The sequence below is a fragment of the Pantherophis guttatus genome, chromosome 3 (genome assembly GCF_059756535.1).
Source record: "Pantherophis guttatus breed Tessera chromosome 3, ASM5975653v1, whole genome shotgun sequence".
NCBI classification, from domain to species: domain Eukaryota; kingdom Metazoa; phylum Chordata; class Lepidosauria; order Squamata; family Colubridae; genus Pantherophis; species Pantherophis guttatus.
Window position 1 is genome coordinate 118,912,991 of NC_142065.1, and position 25,089 is coordinate 118,938,079.

At 40.8% G+C, this 25,089-nt stretch overlaps 1 protein-coding gene and 1 pseudogene across 1 annotated transcript in view; one reads left to right on the forward strand and one right to left on the reverse strand.

The window, feature by feature from the left end:
* LOC148114801 (uncharacterized) overlaps positions 1 to 25,089 on the forward strand; it is a 65,026-nt gene that overhangs the window by 20,677 nt on the left and 19,260 nt on the right. The window lies entirely within an intron of this gene.
* LOC117662299 (protocadherin alpha-5-like) lies at positions 18,941 to 21,856 on the reverse strand (annotated as a pseudogene).

Sequence of the window (25,089 nt, forward strand, 5' to 3'; positions counted from 1 at the left end):
CTAGCGGCGTTTTGTGTGTTGGAGGCGTTTCGTTATGGCAGAGGGGATGGCACCAGGAGCCTCGGAGTTGGAGGTACCTCTAGAGGCAGACGTGGAGGAGGTGCTTATGGAAGCGGAGGGGCTGCAAACCGCACCCCCTGAACAGCCGGTGGTCAGACCCAAACTGCGACAGCTACATGAGGAGGATTGTTGTGGGCTGGCTGGTACGCAGAGTCAGGGGTTTGAGCATTCTGGACAGGCTTCCGGTGGAGACTTGTGGCTCAGTTCCACCCACACTGGTTCTAAACTGCCAACTCCTTCCCTGTTGGCTCCGTCTTTCAGGGGTTGGAGGGAAAGGCGCTGGACAGATGACGAGGAAGCGGATTGGGGTTTTGCAACTACAGGTCCTGACTCCAGTGCTATGGAAGCCCTTCAAGACAGGTTTGGGGAGGGGAGTTTTCGGGACGCCCCCTCTTGGCAGCCCTGGGCCACTGGATCGGAGCCGTTACCGGGCATGTCTTGGCAGGACAATGGACTTTCCAGGTCAGAGGTCCAGTTCCACATCTCCAGCCCTAAATTTCGAAGGGAACAAGAACCAGGTAGAGCAGAGGGCCAGACAGGGGCCTGGGAACATCGGGTGCCCAAGGGGGAGTCCAGCAACAGGGCTGCTGAGCAACCACTGCATAGAAGAGATGTAGGGGCTGGAAAAAGGGCACAACGTCTTGTGGGAGACCGGTTTGGTTCCACTGACAGGAGGACCGTTGAAGACCAAAGGAGTGATGGGGAGAACAGGCCACCTGTCCCGCCTCCAGCGTGGCCTCCAGTTCCTGGGATGTGGGCACCTCAACCCACTTGGGCCCCCCCAGCACTGCAAGCTACATTCGATGGGAGCCCAGACTGTGTGGCGTTGTTCCTAAGCCAGATGATCAGTCATCTAGACCAGTATGGCCGCTGGTATCCGTCTCAATGGGCCATGGTGGTGGCCATTACAGCCGTGTTGACAGGTGATGCTGCAGATTGGGTGGCTGGTTTACACCGAAATCATGCTAGAGAACTAGTAGACGTGGGCAAGTTCTTGGAGGCCCTCTGTTCTACCTTTGAGGATGAGTCCAGTGAGCAAGTTGCAGAAGGTGATCTTGTGGCCCTCAAACAGAGGGGTTTTCCAGCTAAGGACTATGTATGGGACTTCCGGAAACTCGCTAGTCGCTTAAGGGACTGGCCAGAATGAATGCTAGTCCAGCAGTTCTGTATGGGGTTGGATCGTGAGTTGAGGCAAGCCTGTGCGTACCGAGGCCTAGCTCTGCGCTTAGCCATCTGGTTCAAAGCAGCTATTGAACTGGACATAGTGCTCCGAGAGTTTAGGCTTCGGTTGGAGGTTAATGTGGGACAGAGAAGGACCGCCACAGAGAAGCCAGCAGAGAAGCCTCAAACCACGCGACTCCAAACCCCTCTGCCCGGCACAACCTCATCTGACAGATCTCAGAGACCGGCCTTCTGTTGTTTCCGGTGCAATCAGGTGGGCCACAGGGCGGCCGAATGCCCTTTACCACCGTTGCAGGTACCTCCCCAGAAACAGGCTGCGGGGGTGCCAACCAAGGGTCGACCATGACAGCCGCAAGAACGAACACAAGTGCTCCAAGGACCAAAGACTGTCATAGATGCCCAGGCCAGGGATGTCGTACCAACACCAATGGCGGGGAAGTTCCCAGTGGTGTCAGGCGACAGCAACGACGACGAGCCGGAGGACCCAATGGTGAGCGAACCTGTGTACCCTTTTCTAATACCTGTGGTGCTGAGGAACCCCCACTGCACAACAGGTCTTCAGTATGGAGCTTTAGTGGACACTGGGTGTACCCGTTGCCTGATTCATAAAGCTGTGGTAGATGCTCTGGGTCTATGGACAAGGCGGCTAAAAGTTCCTGTCAAATTCGAACAGATGGATGGGTTGTTGTTGGGGGGGCGCCCGCTACCCACGTAACTGAAAGTATGTTGTTGGCAATAGGTGACCATCAGGAGTCCATTTGGTTCATCGTAGTCGAGAAAATGATAGAACCGGTGATCCTGGGTCTGACGTGGTTAGACAAGTGGCAACCACACATCTGGTGGGAGGGGGGTTACCGTAAACTCAGGATTCCCCTGGGACCAGCCATTCCAACCCCCGTGCCTCTGGTTGTACAGCCAGATGGGGGACAGGACAGTAGCTGTGCATCCACAGAGGTTTCACATGCACAGGGATTCCCTAACATCTATCATGATCTTGCAGCCATATTTAGCGAGGAAGAATGTGAGGTACTACCCCCCCCCATAGGCCCATGGATTGTGCCATCGAATTGGTGCCTGGAGCTAAATTGCCGAAGCCACGAATGTATTCCATGACCCAACCAGAATTAGCTGAGTTGCAACAATATATCAACAAAAACCTAGCCAGAGGCGTCATCATCCCTAGTAGATCCAGGATGGCCGCCCCAGTTTTTTTCAGGGAGAAGAAGGATGGCGGGGTACGTTTGTGCATTGACTTCCGAGATTTGAACGGGGTGTGCATAGAACATTTGTATCCTCTTCCGCTTATGAAGGATCTTTTAGCCATGTTATCAACTGGCCATGTTTTCACAAAACTCGATTTGCGGGAAGTATACTATGGGTTCGGATCAAGCCAGGTGACGAATGGAAGACCACCTTCAATTGTCCCCTCGGTAGTTACCAGTATCGGGTTATGCCGTTTGGACTCCAAGGCACTCCAGCTGTGTTCATGCAGCTTATTAATGAAGTGCTGCATGAGCATCTTTACAGAGGAGTTCTTGTTTATTTAGACAACATCCTGATCTACACCCACAACTTGGAAGAACACATTAAATTGGTACGTCAGGTTTTGGAGAAACTGTTGGCTGCTAAACTGTTTGTAAAACTCTCAAAATGCGAATTCCATAAGTCGAAAATAGATTACCTCGGTTATCGGATATCGAGCAATGATATAGAAATGGATCCACGTAAGGTCCAGGTTATTGTGGAGTGGCAAGCTCCTAAAACAAGGAAGCAACTCCAAAGTTTCCTTGGTTTTGCTAATTTCTATCGCCAGTTTGTCCCCGCCTTTGCCACTATAGCTCTACCATTAACGGACCTGTTACGCACTAAACCAGCTATGGTAAACCGAAGACCAAGACAGGTGTTGCAATGGTCAGCCCAATGCCAAAGTGCGTTCGAGCAATTGAAATATCTCTTCACCAGAGAACCAGTACTCAAGCATCCTGATCTGTCATGTGAGTTCATTGTTCAGGCTGACACCAGCGACGTTGCTGTGGGAGCAGTGTTGTTGCAAAAGGATGAGCAGAATCAAATACGTCCTTGTGCTTATACCTCACGCAAATTGAACACCACGGAGAGGGGGTGGGTGATTTGGGAAAAAGAAGCTTTCGCCGTCCGATGGGCGTTGATAACTTGGCATCACATTCTGGAAGGGGCAACCCCCCCCCCCATTTGAAGTGTGGACAGACCATAAAAATCTAGAAGCGTTGCAAATGCCTAGGCGTCTATCTCCAAAACAGCTACGCTGGGCACAATATTTTCGAAGGTTTTCCTTTAAACTCAAATATGTACCAGCAGGGAAGAATTTCCTTGCTGACGCGCTATCACGTATGCCGCAATACAATAGCAAGCACGAAGAAGTAGTGGAATCCCTTATACTGCCCATTGGGACTGGACAACCTGTTGCAGCAGCGCTACGAAAAGAATCGTCTTTCTTAACGGACCTACGAACGGCTATCCAACAGGACACGTAACCACCCAACAACCCAAAACCAGACATCAGTAGTCCTACGAGATGGATTGGGGTGGAGTGGGGATCGGTTGTACATTCCAGAACCACTCCGAGTGACAGTCCTATGATGGTGTCATGATGCAAACCAGCAGGTCATTATGGTTTCCTTAAAATTCTTCACCTGATCAGATGTCAGTTTTGGTGGCCACGGATGCGTGGTGAAATTGAACGATACATGAAAGAGTGCCCCACATGTGCGGCAGCAAAACCATGGTCAGGGAAGCCGATTGGGTGTTTGCAGCCAGCTGCCATACCTGAAGTAGAACCTCCGGCTACAGATGTAGCTACGTCTTCCGGCTGGGCAGACAAAATCTGACAAACGTGGCCAGAGGTTAAGGCTGCTCTACAAAATGCAGCGAGTGAATACAAACTGTATATTGATAAAAAAAGAGTAGATCCAAAACCGTTTTCAGTGGGGGATCAAGTTTATTTATCAACCAAATATTTAAAACTATGATTGCCTAGTAAGAAATTAGGGCCCAAATATATAGGTCCTTTCCCTATAACACGCGTGATCAACCCTGTCATTGTAGTGCTCAAATTACCTTCACTGTTAGGAAAAGTACACCCTGTTTTTCATAGCAGCCTCCTAAAGCCCGTCAGTGGGGATAGAGCTACGACTCAGCCTGACCCACCAGGACCGAGCCATACCGACTAGTATGAGATAGATAAAGTGTTAGATTCCCGACTACGCAGGGGCAGGCTGCAGTACTTAGTACGTTGGAAAGGTTATCCATTAGCACAAGCATCTTGGGAGGCAGCCCCAGACGTTCATGCCGACCGGTTAATCCATCGGTATCATTGCCAACATCCAGATAAACCGGGACCCAGTGGGTAGAGTATCTTCTGTAACTAATATCTCTGTTTTACCTCCTGCAGGTGGACTCCTGGTAGAGGGGAGCCGCCTGTCGAGCCCCGGATGGGTCTCGCCATTGTTGGGGAGGAAGATGAGAAGGGGCCGAGTGGCTGTAAACTCCGGTGACGTGCTCCCAGCTGTTTGGAGGGACCTTGCCGCTCAAGCACAAAAGAAATGAACGCTTTCATTGGAGCTCGGTGGAGCATAAAACTTGCGAATGGTGTCTCCTTGTGACATAACAGAAGTGCGCCCTATTGTCGAGCAAGCTAGTGGGAAGGGGGGTGTGGTGTTAACTGTTTGATTGCCAAATGGTAAATTGCTTGTTACTAAGTGTATAAAGAGCACTACACAGCGGCTGCATGTAGCGCTAACTTTAAACGTCGATGCCGGCTTGTGCCTTACTCCTGCCTGTGTTGCTGTGCTTAACCTGATTAAAGACGCTGGAAACCGCTTCGTTTCCTTCTGGTTGTTGTTTGCTTCCAGAGCGGTTGGGTGGACAAGCCGAGACCCAGCATAATCATCTTAATTTTACTGTTAATCCCAGCATAATCATTTTATTTTTATTGTTAATCCCAGCATAATCGTCTTTGTTTTTGCTGTTAAACCCAGCATAATCATTTCATTTTTACTGTTAAGCCCAGCATAATCCTCCTTATTTTTACTGTCATACGCAGCATAATCACTTTTGTTTTTTTGCTGTTAAACCCAGCATAATCATTTTTATTTTTGCTGTTAATCCCAGCATCATCATCTTAATTTTACTATTAATCCCAGCATAGTTGTCTTTTTGTTGTTACCATCCATCTATACATTACTTATTCCCAGTTAATCATATTATCATTGGCTATACCTTATTTCTTCATGTTCTCGCCTGCTAGCATATATTTCATTCCATTTTCAAAGTCTTCAAATTTTGTCCTCCATGTATCATTTTAATTCTTTTTCTTACTTTTATTCCGGATAAAATGTATCAAGTTCTTCCTTCTCTTGTTCCTGCACCAAATCCTTCTCTTATTCCTGCGCCAGTTTTTTAAGTTGTTATTATTCCAATTATGAGAGTTCCATTACAGTTTCCCTTTCTTTTCACCAAAATCAAGCTGCCTGCAGACAAGGGGGGAAAAAAACCTCCTCCACAAAATCCCACGGCTATTATCTGTAGAGTTCAGAATTTTCCATAACAAAAAACAGGTTACAATGTTCCTTTTTGAACCAGAAGGTCTCTCTACAATCCACAATTTCCATTAGTCATGCAAGTATCCATTTTGTTTCAATTATATAACAGTCCAATCTAATTACTTTTCTTTTAATTTTAAAAATATCAAATCTTCCTCTTTTTTAAGGTCCAGTTCAAATTTTAAAACTCTATCTAGTCTTTTCACCATGTCTCAAAATTTAGTTTTCCCAATTGGTTCTGTTCAAAAATTAGTTGTTTATCAGGTCTTTGTCTCTTTAAAATTATATTTTAAACTTTCCATTGCCCCTTTGTTGTACAGCCATTGTTTTATGGCTAGGGGTCTTATGGTTAAAAATATTGCTCTGAGCATTGTTACAAGCCTGGGTTGGTTGTCACTCACCTGGCTTCAAAGAGCTCTGTTTCAATCCACTTTCCTCCTGCACATCTCTTAGCCCAGTTGTCCCAGCTTCGTGGCAGCCGCCATGGCTGCTGCCCCCCACCGCCGACTCACAGAGGGTTCCTTCTGACCTCCGAGGAACTTGTCTGTTCCTCTTGGTCGTCCGAGGTGCCCTTCTTCTTCCCCGTCCCTGCAGGATGGTTCCGGTCCAAAGACCCATCAGCAGCGGTTCGGCAGCCGGGTTTTCGCGACGCTTATCAGAGCCTGCTATTTCCCCGACTGTCTCACCGCAATGCCAAACCGGAAGTCTGAGCCAACAGGTCCATTATTGACATGGTATTTTCCCTTAGACAATTGCAGGAGAAATGCAGGGAACAAAGACAGCCACTTTTCGTAGCCTTCATAGATCTTACGAAGGCTTTTGACTTGGTTAGCAGGGACGGCCTTTATAAAACTCCCCCCAAGATTGGATGTCCACCTCAGCTCCTCAACATCATCAGGTCCTTTCATGAGGAAATGAAGGGCACTGTAGTTTTTGATGGCTTAACATCAGATTCCTTTGATATTCGAAGTGGAGTGAAGCAGGGCTGTGTCCTCGTGCCAACTTTATTCAGGATCTTTTTTGCTGTCATGCTGAAACATGCTTTTAGAACTGCAACAGACGGTATTTACCTCCAGACCAGATCAGATGGAAAACTCTTTAATCTCTCTAGATTGAAAGCAAAGTCTAAAGTCCAGCTGAAATGCTTATGGGATTTCCTCTTCGCTGACGATGCTGCTGTCACTGCTCACTCTGCTGAAGACCTTCAACAACTTATGGACAGTTTTAGCAAGACCTGCCATGACTTTGGACTAACAATCAACCTGAAAAAAACACAAGTCATGGGTCAGGACGTGGATTCACCTCCCTGTATTACAATCTCTGCACAAGAACTGGAGGCCATCCATGATTTTGTGTACCTCGGCTCAACTATCTCTGACACTCTCTCTTTAGATACTGAGCTGAATAAACATATTGGTAAAGTGGCCACTACATTTTCCAGACTTACAAAGAGAGTATGGCTTAATAAGAAGCTGATGGAACATACAAAGATCCAGGTCTATAGAACCTGCATCCTGAGTACACTCTTGTATTGCAGTGAGTCTTGGACCCTTTATGCATGGCAGGAGAAAAAGTTGAACACCTTTCATATGCGCTGTCTCCGACAAATTCTTGGCATCACCTGGCAGGACAAAGTTCCAAATAGCGCAGTCTTGGAACGTGCTGGAATTTCTAGCATGTATACACTATTGAAACAGTGACTTCTACGTTGGCTGGGGCATGTCATGAGAATGGTTGATGGTTGGATTCCGAAAGTTCTCCTGTATGGAGAATTAGTGCAGGGAAAGCACCTCAGAGGGAGACCACAGCTGCGATATAAGGATATCTGCAAGAGGGACCTAAAGGCCCTGGGAATGGACATTAACAACTGGGAAACTTTGACCTCCGATCGTTCAGCTTGGAGGTTAAAGACACAGCATGGTCTTCTCCAATTCGAAGAGACACTTGTTTGGCAGGCTGAGGCAAAGAGGCAGTCCCGGAACCAGCGAAATCTGGGAGCTGGGCAGGGGATAGAATGTATCTTCCCTCAGTGTGGAAGGGATTGCCACTCTTTCCAGAGCATGATACCATAGTCTCTTGAGACTGAAAGATGCCAATGATGAATTGTTGTTTGTCTACAAACAGGAACTTGCCAGACTGAAGTAATGATCTGCAATAACTATAGATAGCAGTAACAATAGCAGACTTATATACCACTTCTCAGTACTTTACAGCCCTCTCTATGCGGTTTACAGAGTCAGAATATTTCCCCCAACAATCTGGGTCCTTATTTTACCAACCTCAGAAGGATGGAAGGCTGAGTCAACCTTCAGCCAGTGAGAATTGAACTGCTGGCAGTTGGCAGTATAGATATATTCTGTGAGTTGCTAGGAAAGATCTGACCTTGCTCTCTTCCTATCTACCAGACATTCCGAGTTCTGCAATCTCTTTGCCCTTTGAGAAAGAGCTCCTCCCTTCTGCAAATCCTAACTATATTTTACTATAATGTAGATCTCTAGTTGGAGCAATTTCATCCAATGAGGAAAATATTTGTTTATGGCAAATGGTTAGACATAAGTCTTTCAAATCCATGTATTAAGCAACCATTCTGAGATTAAAAGCGAGGTTAGCATATGACTGCCTGCATGTATCAGGACAAACCCATAGTTATCATGAAGGTTATGAACTGCTGAGCTTTCCCAAACATGGAGCATGGAGATTGAAGTCATCCAAAGCCAAAAGATATGGAGACTCTAATACCTGCCCCAAGACAAGATTCAGGAGCTCAGGAAGAAGGATGACCCTACTCCGATGGCTGAAAATGCAATTGACTGGAAGCTCATTAAGTCAAGGAAGACAGTGAAAAATATGTGGTTAAGATTAAATATGAAAAGGATCAAACTAATGACAAATACAGCAACTAGCATTATAATTGATGCTGAATTTATAGATAGCTTCTGCCTTTAAGGATCAAATAAAGGAATCCACAGGCAAGAAATATGCTTCAGACTACCACATGATAGAGAAGCAATGAAGGTCTTGGAAAAGATGCTCCAATGTTTGGTATGTCCATGATTTTCCCTGAAGGATTATATGGAAGCAAAAGTTGAACTTTAAAGAAGAAAGAGTACTGGCACTTTTGACCATTGGTATTGAAGAAGACTCTTGAAAATATCTCAGATAGCCAAGAAAACAAGTAAAGCCAAGGCTGCCAAGAAAACAGAAATTCAAAGGATTTCTAGTGTTTTCATTAAAAATGATGGGTATAAATTCAAGATCATATAATGGACATTTGTGGGCTTTCTTCTTCCACTTCAGTTTGATTTGGAACTTACACATGAGAACTTCATGTTCTATAGTCAGTTTCTGACCAAATATTGGTTATTTTGAATTCTTTGCTTCCTTGTACCAATAATATTAACAATTTGATATTTATGTACTCCATTTGGTGATGTCTATGTATATAGACAGTGTTTTAACTGCTGAAAGTATTAGCAAATGAAGAATTGGCAAACAATTCTTCTGTTTCATTTCTATTTATTAGGCCATTGAGTCCAGCTATGTCCTCTTTCTTACAATTTCTGACTGTGGAGTTCCAGTCTCCAAGCCCAGGCACCATACTTTGCTTGCATGCTTTATTGTTTTCAGATTGAACATGACCATAAAACCCATCAAACTTGTTTTCTTCTGAATCGGTTGGAGCATAAACTTGGATAAGCATCATATTAAATTGTAGCCCATAATGGGATATCCAGTACATTCTTATTGTGATTTTATTATGTATATTGTAGATAATTGTAAACTGTTCCAAGACACAAGTTGTTGTGGTATATACTTTACTTTTCTATAAGAAAAATATAGTGTCAACCCAGAGCTATCATATGTGAGTCAGCACATATAATCTTGGGCTGATAGATTACTTATGAAGTGACTTTTTATTGATATAACTAGCTGGACGCCTGTGCTTTGCTACAAAACTATGTGCTCGGGCTTGATAAATTGACACAGCCTGAAACTTAATGTAGAATGTGTAACTCCATAACATCAGAGTGTGTTAATATAATGCAACTGGCAGTTGGAACAAATGGGGAGGGGGAATAGAATGCCCCAGCCCACAGCATCCATCGGTATTCATCTGGCTAGCATCCTGTTAATGTGTGAGAGAGTTGAGGAGTGTTTGGAAACTCAAACAGTATTTGCTGTGTGAGCAAGAAGGAGACAGGAAGGAGGCTGGGCGTGGCTTAGTTCAACTGTTCTGTAGTATAGCTGCTTGCTGCTGTGAAAGTAAAACTGAAAGTGAAACTCCTCTAATCTGCTTCTGTTTTGCATTTGGAACAGATTTCTTTTCAGGTGGGGAGGGGGAATAGAACTCCTTAGCATCAGAGCGTGTTAATAATAATATAGGAAATACTAATGCTCTGATGGTCATTTCAAAAAATCCTTTCTTAGTGAGCACCTAGAAGCCAAGAGGAACATATGTGGCAAATTTCAAGTTTGTAGGCTTTACAGTTCTGGAGATTTTGTGATTATAGCGTGAGTGGTTTTCGCTTTTATATATAGAGAGAGAGAAAGGTTGGTTGATCGATATTATTTTACGTAGTCTAGCATTAGTGTTTTGTTTAAAGTGTGTCTGGTGTGTATGTGTTTTGAATCATTTTCCTTTTTTTCTTTTTCTTTTCTGTGCTTCTTTTTCTCTTTGTTTCTGAATCCTAAAGCAATTTTTAAAGGAAATATTTTCAGCTATGTAAAGCCTGGAATCCTACTTTCTACTTCCAAATATTGATCAGTAAAGCAGGTTTGGATCAGGTGAGTACTTTGATGAGAACCACCAGGGGGACATCTCAGTGTTGGAGGCTTGATAGGAATATTGAAAAATGATCTCAGAAGAAAGCAGTGGCAAAACATTTCTGCAATGCTTCTAAGAACAGCTGATAGCTGTGGCTAGGGGGACCTTTGCACAGGTTCGCCTGGTGCACCAATTGCGACCCTACTTGGATCAGGAGGCTCTCGTCACAGTCACTCATGCCCTTATCACCTCACGGTTGGACTATTGCAACACGCTCTACATGGGGCTACCCTTGAAAAGTGTTTGTAGACTACAGTTGGTCCAGAATGCAGCCGCTATTGTGGGTGCACCTAGATATACCCACATTACACCAATTCTCCGCGAGCTGCACTGGCTTCCTATCGGTCTCCGGACACAATTCAAGGTGTTGGTTATTACCTTTAAAGCCCTACATGGCTCAGAGCCAGACTATCTTCAAGACCGCCTTCTACCGCATAGCTCCCATCGACCGGTAAGATCCCACAGAGTTGGTCTCCTCTGGTTCCTGTCAGCTAAACAATGTCAGTTGGCGGGCCTGCGGGGGAGGGCCTTCTCTGTGGCTGCCCCGGCTCTCTGGAATCAATTACCTCCTGAGGTCCGGACCGCCCCCACCCTATTGGCCTTCCGGAAAGTGGTGAAGACCTGGCTTTTCCGACAGGCCTGGGGCTGTTGATCTCGCTACGGCGATCTTGCGAGACCTGGCCATGGAATGGAGTGTATGGGTTTTTAATGTTCTTTTAAAAAAATTTTTACAAGATATTGTTTGCATTGTTTTTTGCTGTAAGCCGCCCAGAATCCCTAGGGAGTTGGGCGGCATAGAAATGCGACTAAGAAAGAAAGAAAGAAAGGAAGGAAGGAAGAAAACTTCATTGACATATCCATGTACTCACCTCTATTTGAGAGAGTCTAACTATTCCTACCAATCTACTGAAGAAATAATCTGATGAAAAATTAAATTTCTTCTTAAAAGGTCCGTGCTTATTTTTATGTTAATTGATTGATTGATTGATTGATTGATTATGAGCTATTCAAGTGTAGCATTTTTTTAACCTCAGAAAATTCCAGGTATATGGACTTCAACTCCCAGACCTCTCTTGCCAGCATGCTCATTGCTGAGAATTCCTCACATCTGTAAGCTGAAAAGATGGGAAAGTTTGCTAAAATCTTCATGCTATAGGTTATTCAAATCCTAATGTTTTGAACATTGCTATATTTTTCCTTCTCCAGTATCCTTATACATCATACCTTCATACCTGGATAACTGGATTTGAGCTAGGTATTATAAACATTGGGTTTTTCTTTTAGCAGAATAAAGCCATATTACATTGAAAACATGCTCATATATGAATAGAAAAAAAATATAATAGGAGGGATCTTGCCAAATAAACTTCTACTGATTTCTTCAACATATCAAAAAAAGGATGGAATTTCAGATGTGGCAACAGCATTATGATTTAACAATCAACGCCATGTGTGTCCAATATTTAAAAAGCCATTTAAGGTAGTAAATGCCTAAATGAAAGTATATTGCAAACTGATCCCTTGATGATTTTTATTCCAGGGATTATAACAGCCTAATCATCAAATATAATACATTTATTAGTCTTCTCCAAGTACTTAAAATATTATAATTCTGTTTTCAAGATAACAACAAAAAATAAAGATTAAAAATGCCAAGAAATGTATGCATTAATACTTCTGTATATCAAGCATTTAAATGATGTTTAATAAGTTTGCAGTTGATCAACCATAAATGTTGTTCTTAAAAGAGGTATCAGCTTAAAAATCCACTCTGGATTGATTAAAGGATGAAACTATCAACAGAGGAAAAAAATCTTTACCAATTTGCTACCTGTATACAAAATAAAATATAAACAAAATAATTGATTTGCAGGGTATAACACTAACTATGGATATAAAAATTAAATTCTTAATTTAGCAAAGAACTGATAAAGCCATTTTTTTTTAAATTTGATTTATATGCCGCCCTTCTCTGAAGACTCAGGGCGGCTTACAATGCGTTAAGCAATAGCCTTCATAGTTTGTATACAAAGTCAGCTTATTGCCCCCACAATCTGGGTCCTCATTTTACCTACCTTAGAAACGATGGAAGGCTGAGTCAACCTTGAGCCTGGTGAGATTTGAACTTGCAGTAATTTTAGGCAGCTGATGTTAATAATAGTGCTTTAGTCTGCTGCGCTACCAGGGCTCTGGCTATTTCTGGCTATTTGTTGATTATCAAGATTTGAAACCGGACTTCCGGTTTGCTAGCCTTCGGTGGCGGCGGTGCCTTTTGAAGCTCCGCCAGCCCCGCCGCCTGTAGAGCCGCTTCGCGATCGAGAAGCGGCTCGAAAACTTCAAAATCCTGAGGATTGTTGGAGGAGAGATAGCAGGGCACAGGTCGAGCCCCTGTAACCCCCCAGGGAATTGTTTCTGGGGAGGAAACAGGCGCGGCTCCCTCCCAACCTGCAGAGACTCCGGGCGGCGTGGGACGATTCTGCTTCTGCAGAACAAGCCGGCTGCAGTAAACATTTAAAGCGAAAGGAACCAATTTTAACAAGCAGCGGATATACACTTGAACCCTGAAACTTGGAATCGCAAGTATTAGCGCTTTGTTGACTTTTCAATTTAAGAAAAAATGCGAATGAGTGAAAGTGACTTGAAAAAATATGGCGCCCAGCATTAGAGTTAACGAGCCAGCAAGTGTGGATTGGTGAAGTTATCTTGCTTTGTTACAAAGTTACTAAGTTGCTACAAAGTTGCTTCGCTTGTAACAAGAGAATAACAGAGAAATTTCTCCCTTTTTAATACTGGACTTTGCTTTACTTTGGTTCTTATTTGATTAAATCTGGGGGACTTTTTCAGAAGTCTTTGTAGAGGTGGGAGAGGAAGAAGAACTTCCCTATTTAGTAAAATCAGCCTACGTGGCAGGATGGCCTCAAAGAAGCAGGAAGTGAAGGCAACAGGAGGTGGATCTCCCACACATAAAGCACAGCCTCCCCCAGTACAACAGATACAGACTCAGAAAAACGATTTTGATGTGGGAGATTTAAAAGAATTTATTTCTAAAACTTTGGATGATAAATTTCAAAAATCTCAACAGGAGATAGATGATAAACTCCAAAAATCACATCAGGAATTTATGCAGGAAATTAATGAAGTTAAAGATATGGTGAAACAGAATCAAAACAAGGTGACCAAAAAAATATCAGAAGTGGCATCTGGCCTGGCAGAATTTATTGGGAAAGTTGATTCTAAAGTTGAAGAACTTAAATCAGAAGTTAATGTTAAGATGAAAGACAATGATTATAAAATTGCTGATGTTGATAATAAAATGCAAAGAGTTGAAAATGAGATTGTTATGGTACAATTCAGGGCAATGGAGTTCGCCATACGGCTTCGAGGAATTCGAGAGGAGGAAAGACAGGATTTGAGACAAGTCTGTTCCGAGGCCCTGGCCAAGATTCTACAAGTTAATCCTGATGTGGTTTTTCACAAAATAGATAAAATTTACAGAGTGAATTCTTGGGTGGCCAGACAAAGACAATTGCCTAGAGATCTGGTCATATATTTTACAGATAGAGAAATAAGAAACGACATCCTGCAAAAATCCTTTTACACTTCTGTGCAAGTGGGGGGGCTCACGAATTGGAATTTATAAAGAATTACCTCCTAAAATGCTGAAAACCAGAAAAGAATTTGGCTTTCTTGTTAAGGAATTGCAAAATTTACAGATACCATTCCGGTGGGACGTCCCAGTTGGTATAATTTTTAGATATAAGGGAGAAAGATATCGTTTGAATACCGTGGAGAAGGCACAGTACTTTTACACTACTATTCTTAAGGAAAGAACACCATCTCCACGTACATCTACAGTTTTGGAGATTAAGGAGAGTGAAGAGAAGCAACCTCAACGAGAACTGCAAGAACAATCTAAGCAGGAATTAGAGGAAATGCAAGGCGCAGAAGGAGGTTTTCTGGATGAGCCTTTGCTGGAATCTTCTCCAATCTTGGACCCGGTTCGGATGATTGAAGTTAAGGATCAACGTATAACTCGAGCTCAATCTAAGTTACTTAAACAAAAGCAACAACAACAACAGGAAAGACAAGACAAGGAGGCAGTTAAGAGTACTGCACAAGAGACTGGAGCCATGGGGGGAGCGAGATCGAAGCTTTCGGATGACCTTCGATTATTCTGCTCTTTGTTCCAGAAAGATGAAGATGATGTTTAAGTGTCTATCTTGGAATGTTAACGGGTTGAATTCAGCACAGAAAAGGAAGAAATTATTTACATATTTGAAACAATTTAATAATGATATAATTTGTCTACAAGAAACGCATATCACAACTCAAGATCAAAAATATTTGACAAACTCCAAACTAGGAATACATTTTATATCTTCAACTTCGCAAAAAAAGAATGGTGTGGTTATTTATGTAAATAAAAAGCTAACAGCTAAAGTTATAGAAGCTGATGAAGATGGTAGGTTTGTAGCAATTGAATTGCTTACAGTAAATGGCCAAATTCTTCTGATTGGAATTTATGCTCCCAATCAACAACAGGACCATTTTTACAAGATGTTACATACTAAAATACTGCAATGGGACTACAGATCTATTTTAATTATGGGAGACTGGAATGGAGTAATTGATTCTAAATTAGATAAAAAGAGTTTGGCAAAGTCTAGGATCAGATTACCACAGACCTTTTTTGACATGAAAGAAGATATGGAACTAAAAGATGTTTGGAGAATACATAATCCAAAAGAATTGGACTACACTTTTTTTTCTGACAGACACAGATCCTTCTCTAGGATTGATTTCATTTTGTTGTCAGATGACTTACTTGTTAAGACAAAAAGAACAAAGATTTTTCCAAGAACTTTGACCGACCATAGCCCAGTATGGATAGAAATTGAGATGGATAAGGTTGAGAGACGTTCTTGGAGATTAAATGAGAATTTGTTTAGATATGAAAAAAATATAACAGAACTTAAAAAGCATTTGAAAGAATTTTTTGAAATAAATTTGAATAAAGGTACCCCAATTGAAATCGTGTGGGATGCAAGTAAAGCTTATATGAGAGGGGTACTTATCTACATGAACTCTAAACATAGACTGTTTCGACAAAAGAAAAGATCTGAATTGGAAATAGAAATAAAGAATAAAGAACAGTTACTTATTAAAAATCCAACAGATGAAAGAATATGTAGTGCTATAAAACTGTTAAAAGACCAATTTCAAATGCTTATGGCGGAACAAGTTGCAACAAACTTACAATATGCGAAGCATAATACATTTTGTAATGCCAATAAACCGGGCAGATGGTTGGCTTACACATTGAGGAAAAAACAAAGTATACGGACTATTGATAGTTTTGATATTGGAGGGAAAGAAATCTTTCAACAAAAATTAATTAAAGAAGCTTTTGTGGACTATTATACCAAACTATATGCCAAAGAGGAGGTGCAGAATGGACTTATAGAAAAATATTTAAACGATAAAAGAGTTACAAAAATCACTGATCAACAAAAGGAAAGAATGAATTATCCTATAACAGAGGAGGAGATAATAGTAGCAATTAAACAGTTAAAAACAGCCAAAGCTCCTGGCACGGATGGTTTGACCGCAGTGTATTACAAAACTTTGCAAGCTGAAATGGCGGGACAACTCAGAGATTTATTTTGCAATATACAACAAGGGGGTAAAATACCCCCATCATGGACAACTGCTTATATATCTTTGATACCAAAAGAACAAGTCGGTCCTAAAAAACCAGAGAACTATAGACCAATATCTCTTTTGAATACAGATTATAAAATCTATGCGAAAGTATTAGCCAACAGGTTGATGCCAGTAATCCAAAAGGTGATTCATGATGATCAAGCGGGATTTATCGAGGGCAGATACATGAAGGATAATGTAAGGCAAGTAATAGATTTATTGGAATATCTTGAGAAGAATAAACAGATTCCTGCAGTGCTGGTCTTTTTGGATGCAGAGAAGGCCTTTGATAGAGTGGATTGGAATTTTCTACTAAAGACTTTTAAAAAGATGGATTTTGGGGATCAATTTATACAGGCGATTTCAGCAATTTACCAAGAGCAAAAGGCACAGATTATTATTAATGGAAGTTTGACAACAGAGTTTAAAATTGAAAAAGGAACAAGACAGGGGTGTCCGTTGTCCCCACTTTTATTTATTCTAACATTAGAAGTCTTGCTAAATACAATACGGGACTCTAATATCTTGAAAGGTATAATGATTAGGCAAGAGGATTATAGAATAAAGGCATTTGCAGATGATCTGGTTGTTACCCTATCACAACCAATGGAATCAATAATCTTGATGAAGGACATTATACAAGACTATGGTAAAGTTTCAGGTTTTAGACTGAATTCAAAAAAGACTAAAATGATAGCTAAAAATATAACACAAGATCGCAAACATGAGCTAGAAAGGAGGGCAGGTTTTGAGACTGTACCTAAGGTAAAATATCTAGGAGTTCAGGTTGCAGAATCAAACATGAAATTGTTTCAAAATAATTATGAGGTGTTGTGGCGAGAGGTGCAGAAAGACATGGAGATTTGGAAAAAACTGCAGCTGTCTCTACTTGGAAGAATTGCAGCAGTTAAGATGAACATTTTGCCAAGATTTCTTTTTTTGTTTCAAATGATTCCGGTGCTTAAAAGTGATAAACAATTGAAAGTCTGGCAAACTGGAGTGAATAAGTTTGTCTGGAACGAGAAAAAGCCGAGAGTGAAATTGAAAATTATGCAAGATGTTCCAGAAAGAGGAGGTCTTAAACTTCCAAACCTACAGTTATATTATGATGCAGCAGCTTTAACCTTAACAAGTGATTGGTTTGGAAGGAAAAAGACTGGAATATTGAATGCAGAAAGTTTTGATCTCGAATTTGGATGGCATGCTTACTTATTTTATGATGACAAAGTTGATAAAGTATTTAAAAGTCATATACTTAGAGACTCTTTGATGAGAGTTTGGAAGAAGCACCGACTCAAATGGGATTATAAAATACCGCTATGGCTGGATCTTGGTCATACTTTGTGGAATACAAATATAATGTCACTCGGGGGGTTTTTATACAAAGAGGTTCTTTTTACAGATGCGGGCAGATGGCAGCTGAAGACATTGCAGACACTGTTGGACGAAGGGATTAATTTAACTTGGTTACAATATAATCAATTACAATTGAGATGGAAAGAGGACCAAAAAACTGGTATTATGTTGCACGAGGAAGAATTGGTTAGACATATAAGAGAGAAAGGTCCAATGCATATCAAAAGGCTTTATAATGTTTTGCTAGAAAGGGACTCAGAAACTGAATTAGTTAAAGACTGTATGATTAAGTGGGCACAAAATTTTGAAGAACCAGTGATGTTGGATACATGGGAAAAAATTTGGGTTCAGAATGTTAAATTTACACAGTCGCAGAACCTGAGGGAAAATTTCTATAAAATGTTTTATACATGGCATTTAGATCCCAAAAAGTTGTCATGTATGTACCCTAATGTTCAGCCAAAATGTTGGAGATGTGAATGTTTGGATGCTACGTATTATCATGTTTGGTGGACCTGTAGGAAAGTTAAGGCTTTTTGGATAAAAATTTGGTGGGTCATGCAGAATGTTTTGAAGAAAAAAATTCAATTTTCTCCACAATTGTTTTTATTGGGTATAGTTAAGGGTTTTACATCGGGTGAAACAAAACTGATATTGTATATGATAACAGCAGCAAGATTGTTGATAGGTAAATATTGGAAAAATGAAGCTTTGCCCACTATTGAGGAATGGACTTTGAAGATGGCCAGTTTTGCAGAGATGGCGAAGATTTCAGCATACTTAAAAGATTGTTCACAAGAGACTTATGAATGGGAATGGAAAAGGTGGATAGAATATGTTCAGAACAAATATCAAACTAGAAAGTATCAAATAGCTTTTATTTGAAAATAATGTATTAGAAATATTTTAATGTAATGAGGTAAAGAGAAAAATTATACAGGGGAGGGAGGGGTTCAAGTTTATACTTAAGTGTCATATTAAGGGGGTTTTTTATGTGTTTTTTTTTACGAGTTATGAGTATATTATAGGGAAGTCTGGGGGGAGGGGAGGGTTAGGGAGGGTTGGGGAGATGGGGAAGTTTGGGGGGGTGGAGGGGGGGGAAAAGGGGTGAAAATGTAATTGTAAAACTTTTGCAATAAAAAAAAAAGATTTGAAACCTACTTTATGCATGTACAAAGGTTCCATTTCTTGTTCCCATTCAAAATGAAAGAGATATAAGATAGGAGAAGGGATAACATAAATTTGTTAAATTTTAATGAATGTAGTTAACTACTTTAAATACATCATCTGTTTAGTATGTGAATTAAAAAGTGAAGAGTAAGGTAGCAGAACAAAGAGAAGACTTTATTCTCTTAGAAGAAAAATGTCCAGACTATTAATAAAACTGCAAAGTGTATCTTCCAGTAGCTATTCCCATTCAAAAAATCCTTAGAAATAGAAAATGATTAGAAAATGAATTTGTTCATTTAGCTAAAATTTATAAACCAAAGAGCTATCTGTTTAATTACAGAACCATCAAATTAAAATCTGATATATAATTTAAAAATTAATGTTGTATTAACTGATTTTAACCAGGTACCACAGTTTTCTAATGTTGTCCAAGTGTCAAGGATTCCATAAACAGCACAACTTATCTCTTTAGATGAATTGCAGGGCATTTCTGCCTCATTCTTAAATTCCCCATTATTTGCAAAAACAGGAATGTTGGGACTGAAAATCATAAGGTCACTCTTGGCACCAGCCTCTGCACCCATACCTGCCAGGATGTGGCTGTGACGATTGGAATAGGACCAGCTGTCCACTTTGCTGGCACACACCAGGGTGGCCATGCCAGGGCCATACACCATGGGTTTCTTTGCGTAGCAGTGGCATCGCAGATACACGTAGATGAGAGTGGCCAATAAGAAGAGGGTGGAAACAGAGCAGATGGCAATGATCAGATAGATGTTGATTGAGTCCACCAGGGGCATGAAGGTCTCCCCAGACCTGGGGAGGTGAATTTCTGTTTTGGTGATCTGGGCATTTTTCACCACTCAGAGTGGCTGTGGCTGAGAGTTCCGTGATCCTTCACCAGAACCAGCACATTCTGGATTTTGCTCCCTTCTGACTCATCCAGAGAATGTTTGGTACTAACCTCACCACTATATTGCCTCACAGACCATGGACCATTGCTTTCTTCAAACAGTTCATACCTTAGTCATGCATTGTATCCAGAATCTGTATCCAAGGCATGGATCTTGCCTACAATATGCCCAGGCATCACAGGAACCATTAGAAGAATCAGGTTCTCTTCTGATGATCCTGACACAGCAGGTACATTGTCATTCTCATCCATCACAAAGACTTGAACAGTTGCACTGCCACATGAGGAAAGTGCAGCATCCTTGGCTCTCACCTGGAACGCAAGCAGTTTCAATCCCTCATAGTACAAAGACTGCAAAGCATAAAGTTTTCCACTTTCCAAATGTACAGAGATGTAGCTTGACAATGGCCAGAGCTTCTCAGCTATCCAATAGGTGATCAGGGCGTTCTCAGCTACATCTGGGTCCAAGGCAGATACTGTGAATATGAGCACCAGGGGGATTGTTCTCCTTCACAAAAACTGTGTAGGAGGGCTGTGTGAAAGCTGGAGCATTGTAATTATCACTAATAGGCACTAAGACAGTGATACTAGAAGAGAGTGGTGGAACGCCTTGATCTTCCACTGTCACAACAATCTTGTATTCAGCTACTTGCTCCCAATCTAGAGATGCACTAACAATCAGGGAGTAGTAGTTCTTTAATGTGGACTCTATTTTGAGGGCTATAGGACACTGGTTACTTGTCCATTGATCCCAGAATCCTTGTCTGAAACACTGAGTATAGCTATTGCACTCCCTGATGGACAGTTTTCAAAAAGAGGTATTGAAAGGGAATTCACTGATACTTCAGGAATATTGTCATTCGTAACTAGTATTTCAAGAAGAACTTTACAGTGCTCTGACAATGGAAAATTCCCTCTATCTTCTGCAACAATTTGAAGTTCATAGAAATCAATGTCTTCATAATCCAATTTTCCAATTACTTTGATTTCTTCAATTTCAGAATTTATATTAAATAGTACAAGTACAGGTAGGCCATGACTAAAACAATAAGAACTTTCTCTATTAATCCCTTCATCTAAGTCTGTAGCACTCAGATTAATAACTAATGACTCACTAGCTGTATTTTCTAGCAACTTTATCCTATAAACAGATGGGTTAAACACAGGAGGGTTGTCATTGATATCCAGAACATTGATGACTAGCTGAACAGTTCCTGTGAGTTTTGGTTCACCCCCATCAGTGGCTGTCTGTACTAAATGATGCATAGGGTACTCCTCTCTGTCAAGTGGAACCTTCAGTACAAGAACTACAGATTTGCTGCCATCTTCATTATTTCCTGAATCAAGAGCAAAATGGTTGTTTGGGCTGAGCTTATAAGTTAGTACAGCATTAGTACCAATATCTGCATCAGATGCTCCTTCTAATAGGAACTGGGTGCCAGACATTATGAGTTCTGCTATACTCAGGATCTGTTCCCTGGCTGAGAAGATGGGAGCATTGTCATTCATGTCTTTAATTTCAATCTCCACATGGAAGTATGCCAGAGGTTTCTCCACAATCATCTCCAGATGAAGGGCACAGTCTGCATTCTTGGCACACAGCTCCTCCCTGTCTATCCAGGAATTTACAAACAAGATCCCATTCTGCAGATTTACCTCAAAATAGTCCTTCTCTCCTTTGGACAGCATCCGGAACATCTGAGGCACCAGCTTGCTCACCTCCAACCCCAGATCCTGGGCGATACGGCCCACAAAGGTGCCGTGCTGGGATTCCTCCAGCACAGAATAATGGAGCTGGTTGCTCCCCATTTTCCAGGCGGTGTGGAGCAGAAGCAGCTGCAGCAGCCCCTTCGGCCTGGTAAGCATCGCAGATACAGGCACAACACCAGCAAGCTCTTCTCTTTTTCTCTAAATATCTTGTCTCAAAGGTGTCAGGAGCAGAGACCATCTACCCCAGCCATACTGGCAATGTGTTCATAGGTTGAAACTTGGCTTATTGAGATTTCCCTGTTGTTCGAGATTTCCCTTGTGGATCTGGCTGGCAGGAATGTCTGTCCCTTTAAGGGAGGGGCTCTGCATTTTCAGTTTCACTTAGAGAGTTTCCTTAGGAAACAGCGACCTCTTGTGACTGAATTTCAAACTGGAGAGGCAGATTTTCATTCTGTATTCATGAAAAAATTCTAATAATCATTTAGTCTTCATGCTCACATGCTTTTTCTACATAGTTTTGACAGGTACACGTCTCCTGTAGATACAAATAAAAATACAAACACAGGGGTATATGGACTGAATTAAATATTGTGTACTTATTAAAAGAAGAACTACTATATTATTTAATTCATTCATATATTTATCAGTTGGATTTTTTATTTGTATGGACAGGAAATATGTAATTAATGATTTCTAATCATTTCTTCCATTGCTGAAAGAGTAGTTATGACATCATTGGAAGGAAGTTGGATTGGCTTCATTTCAGCTAGGTTTATGACTAAGATGAGGAGCTGTGTAATTTCATGCCAAAGAGGTAAATAAAAGTAGAAGAAAATGCTATGAAATTTGAAAATCTTCCCTGGTTACTTTTCTATTTCTTGGTCAGGCTATGGCAATTCTTAACACAAATCTGTCCAAGACTTCAATTGAAAATAAACTTTTTGTTGTTAATACTTATCTAACTGTAGGAATTAATCCTTGGTAGTACAGTGGTCTAAGGCACCCTGTTATTAAGCTGGTTATTAAGACCAGCTGCCTGCAATTACTTCAGGTTCGAATCTCGCCAAGGCTCAAGGTTGACTCAGCCTTCCATCCTTTCTAAGGTAGGTAAATTGAGGACCCAGTTGTGGGGGCAATAAGATGACTTTGTATAAATATACAAAAGAATGAAGGCTATTGCTTAGCGCATTGTGAGCTGCCCTGAGTCTCCGGAGAAGGGCGGCATATAAATCAAATTTTTTTAAAAAAATCCCCTTCTATCTTGCCAGAATAATTCAGTCGTATGGCACAAAAGTATCTGGTAATCCATAGCATTCTAACAAACTTTGGACCTTGAGCTTGTTTGAAGGTTCTAGCAAAGGAAAGCAACTAGCATATATTCTTGACGAAGATCAGTACAGTCTTTCTATCTGGTGTGGTTGTCCTCTACCACTGAGCATGCACCTTTGGGAGGGACACATATGGAGTGGTGAGGAAGGAAAGGACACCCACCTAATCAGCCAGATCAGATGAATCAACTGGCAATCAATGGGGTAACAGATAGTGTAGCCAGATTGCCCTCAGATCTCAGCAATCCATTTCATCAGATTCATAATATGTATTTTTGTGGGAAGGTTGTTATATTTTATAGTTGCTGATGTTTCAAAAATTATTGAAAAGAAGTGCACATGAGCACCACGTCTCTCACTATTATTAAAGTAACTTTTCTTTTTTCAGGCTTCTGATGTAGCTGCTTTAATGAATTGATAATGAGATATGTTGCTTGATATAGCTTTATGGATAAAAAAATATACAATTGGGATAGCATTAAGCCTTTGTTGAATTTAAAGCTGTTTACACAAATATTGACTTAATGTAATTAATTTTTGGTAGTACTTCACAGAAGAAATAAATAATTGGCTTTTTTAACATCTTGGCCTAGAGTAGGCATGTCCAACCCACAGCCCAAGAGCCACATGCAGTCTTAGTGTGGTCGACAGGTAAATCCCATTATCGTTTTAAAGAGACAAAGACCAAAATAATCCTGGAACAAAGTTTATTCTTTGCAAAGGGCCTTTCTCTCTAAAGTAGAGAAAGACGAAAATAAAACAATTTACACAAGTTTTTATAGTCTTCAGGACATTCAGAATACACGTCAATAAAGTACCTTGGGAATCAGTTCCAGATCTTACATAACATCTTATATAACATATGCAGTACATAATTCCACCCTGGAAATTCCCCAATTCCCAACAGAAATACCCCTCAAAAACATCAATTGCGTACTTCCTTTAATTAATGAGGGCAAGTTAACCCAGAAACATATTTCCTGCAAAATAAACATCCTCTAAAAAACACAGGAATTACACATTTCCTTTCTCATGTTCTTAAATGTCAGCTAAATTATATAATCAGGTTATACAAGGTAAAACAAAACTTTAACATGATTTCAAAATGGCGTAACTCAGGTTATGCTTTTACAGGAATAATTCCTATTTTTCTCACACTTAGATAGATAGTAATGAAGCCCTACAAGATTGTAAACTTTTAACACTATTATATGCATTTATATACATTAGCTATATTACATCTTTTCTTTTCTTTTTTATTTAAAAAGTTTTACTAATACATTTTCTCCCCAATTCCCCCCCAAACCCTCCCTAACCCTCCCCTCCCCCCATGACTTCCTCTAGATAAAATCCAAATCAAAATTACATTTTTTGAAACTTAAACCCCTCCTCCCCGTGTGTACTATTTATATCTTCATAGAACTCAGTTAATCTATCCCTACATAATACATTCAGCTAAAAGCTATCTGATATTTCCTAGTTTGATATTTATTCTGCACATAATCTATCCATTTTTTCCACTCCCATACATAAGTCTCTTGAGTTCGATCTTTTAAATATGCTGAAATCTTCGCCATCTCTGCAAAACTGGCCATCTTCAAAGTCCATTCTTCAATAGTGGGCATGGCATCATTTTTCCAATATTGGCCTATCAATAATCTCGCTGCTGTCACCATATACAATATCAGCTTTGTTTCACCCAATGTAAAACCCTTAACTATACCCAATAAAAACAATTGTGGAGAAAACTGAAGTTTTTTCTTCAAAACATTTTGCATAACCCACCAAATTTTTATCCAAAAAGCCTTCGCTTTCTTACAGGTCCACCATATATGATAATATGTGGCATCTAAACAATCACATCTCCAGCATTTTGGTTGAACATTAGGTTACATACACGATAGTTTCTTAGGATCTAAATGCCACCTATAAAACATTTTATAAAAATTTTTCCTCAAGTTCTGCGACTGTGTAAATTTAACATTCTGGACCCATATTTTTTCCCATGTTTCCAACATCACTGGTTCTGCAAAATTTTGTGCCCACTTTATCATACAATCTTTAACCAGTTCATTTTCTGAGTCTCTTTCAAACAAAACATTATAAACCCTCTTAATATGCATTAGACCTTTCTCTTTTATATGTCTAACCAATTCTTCTTCATGCATCATTATACCAAATTTTTGATCTTCTTTCCATCTCAATTGGAGTTGATTATACTGTAGCCAAGTTAAATTAATCCCTTCTTCCAACAGTGTTTCT